This window comes from Schistocerca piceifrons, chromosome 6 (genome assembly GCF_021461385.2).
Source record: "Schistocerca piceifrons isolate TAMUIC-IGC-003096 chromosome 6, iqSchPice1.1, whole genome shotgun sequence".
Lineage (NCBI taxonomy): Eukaryota > Metazoa > Arthropoda > Insecta > Orthoptera > Acrididae > Schistocerca > Schistocerca piceifrons.
Window position 1 is genome coordinate 177437786 of NC_060143.1, and position 2368 is coordinate 177440153.

The 2368-nt window shown below is 44.8% G+C and overlaps 1 non-coding gene across 1 annotated transcript; it reads left to right on the plus strand.

The window, feature by feature from the left end:
- Positions 1-926: 926 nt before the first annotated feature.
- Trnas-cga lies at positions 927-1001 on the plus strand. The gene has a single exon. It is a non-coding gene; the product is annotated as a tRNA-Ser (tRNA).
- Positions 1002-2368: the final 1367 nt, after the last annotated feature.

Genomic DNA, 2368 nt, shown 5'->3' on the forward strand with positions numbered 1-2368 from the left:
CCACTTGCTTCCCGGCTGTCCGTCCGGTCGCCGGGCCCCTCGATCCTCCATCCCCCAACCTCCCCCTCCCCCTTCACACCACCACCATTCCACCGCCTCGCCAACCCCGGAACGCGACACGTCCGCAGTGCAACGCTTCCCTCTCGCAACTTGGTCCCCTCGAGCTCACTTTGCTGATAATTAAATTCACCTGCGCAATTATCGCGACGAAATGCGTGCGACGATTCCTGGAATTTAAAAATGTGCCAAAGAGGAAACCGTACGTGCCAGAACGAATATGCTCTCTAAGCTAATCTAATAATACAGATATGGCCAAGTATAGTGGGATTTCGTATCAGAGTTAAGACCAGTAAAATGTCTATTTCATCCCTTACCTGGAAGCTGATATTGCTATCCCTGCTGGAGAGTGGCTTCAGGGAGATTGTAGTAGGCGGTAGGTAAGGCAATCAGCTTCCCTTCACATCACTAACAACTGTGCCTGTATCCAGAATCAGATTTTCACTCTGCAGCGGAGTGTGCGCTGATATGAAACTTCCTGGCAGATTAAAACTTGGTACCGGACCGAGACTCGAAGAAGGTAGGGGACGAGATACTGGCCGAAGTAAAGCTGTGAGGACGGAGCGTGAGTCGTGCTCGGGTAGCTCAGTTGGTAGAGCACTTGCCCGCGATAGGCAAAGGTCCCCAGTTCGAGTCTAGGTCCGGCACACAGTATTAATCTGCCAGGAAGTTTCAGCGCACACTCCACTGCAGAGTGAAAATCTCATTCTGGAAACATCCCCCAGGCTGTGGCTAAGCCATGTCTCCGCAATATCCTTTCTTTCAGGAGTGCTAGTTCTGCAGGGTTCGCAGGAGAGCTTCTGCAAAGTTTGGAAGGTAGGAGACGAGATACTGGCAGAAGTAAAGCTGTGAGGACCACGCGTGAGTCGTGCTCGGGTAGCTCAGTTGGTAGAGCACTTGCCCGCGAAAGGCAAAGGTCCCGAGTTCGAGTCTCGGTCCGGCACACAGTTTTAATCTGCCAGGAAGTTTCAACTCTGCCTGTAACTAACGCCACCCCACCCTCCCCCTCAATGAAGCTGAACCAGTACACAGGATCATCTGTGGAGACGCGAGACAAATGTCTGCAGCCTTTTCGGTAGTTACAGGGGAACATTGTGGACGATTTACTGGGATGGCCTTCTAACGTTATGCAACACAGGCTTTCTGTGCTGGTTCTACAAACGGCGTAAATCAGGAAGAACATACGGCTATTATTTTCTCCCCAAGTTTATGCAGCTCTACTGTATGGCTTAATGATTATGTCATACTCTTGAGTAAACTGTTCCTAACATAAAAATGTCACTCATACGGCTCTGGGGTTTTTGGTAGAGAGGCGGGTGGGGGACTACTTGGGAGAATTTCCTGATTAGCAAAAACAAAAGAGGCATTCTACAGGTTGGAGCGTAGATCACTTAATCGGGTAGGAGTGCTAGATAATTTAAAATGGGGTACGGATAGGATGAAGTTAGATGTAGTGGGAGTAAATGAAGTTTGGCCACAGAACAAACAGAATATTTTGGTCAGTTGAGTACAGGGTTATAAATATAAAATCACATAGGGTTAACGCGAAAGTAGTCTAATAACAAATAAGAAAACAGGAATGGTGTAAGTAATAGTGAAAAGAAAAAGAACAGTGTGTTTGCAAAAAGACAGAACATTCTCGTAGACAAGACTGATGCAAAGACATTGCTCAACAAAGTAACACAAGTTTATATGTCAACTTGCTCTCCGGATGGTACAGAGATTGAAAAACTGTATGATGAGATAAAATACATTATTTTGACAGTTGTAGGAGAAGAAAATAAATTCTGACGGGGACCTGAAATTAGGCTGTATGCAAAGGAAAAGAAGGAAAATTAATGGGAGAATGTGAGTTGGGGGGAAACAAGTGTAGGAGGAAGCCGCTGGGTAGAATTTTTCACAGAGCGTTAATCATCGTAATTCTCGGTTTAAGAATAATTAAAAAAGACTGTGTACGTGAAAGCCACCTGGAGATACTGCAAGGTTTGAAATTGATTATGTAACTGTCAAACAGGAATTTATGAAACAGATAGTAAATTCTAAGACCATAATTTATTGATTAGGAAATTAAGGACATGGTTTCTGGATCAATTGGAAGAATTAAGTAGTGTAGGGATTTTAAGAGGGAGCTTAAGGTAATGATGGACTGAAATTAGGGGAAGCAACACAACAGAAGACGATTGGGTGGAGTTGAGATGAAATAGTGAAGCTAGCGGAGGATCAGATAGGGACTGGTAAAAATTCTTGGTCAACACAGGAGATACTGAATTTGATTCATAAAAGGAGAAAATATAAAAATGCAGCAAATGAA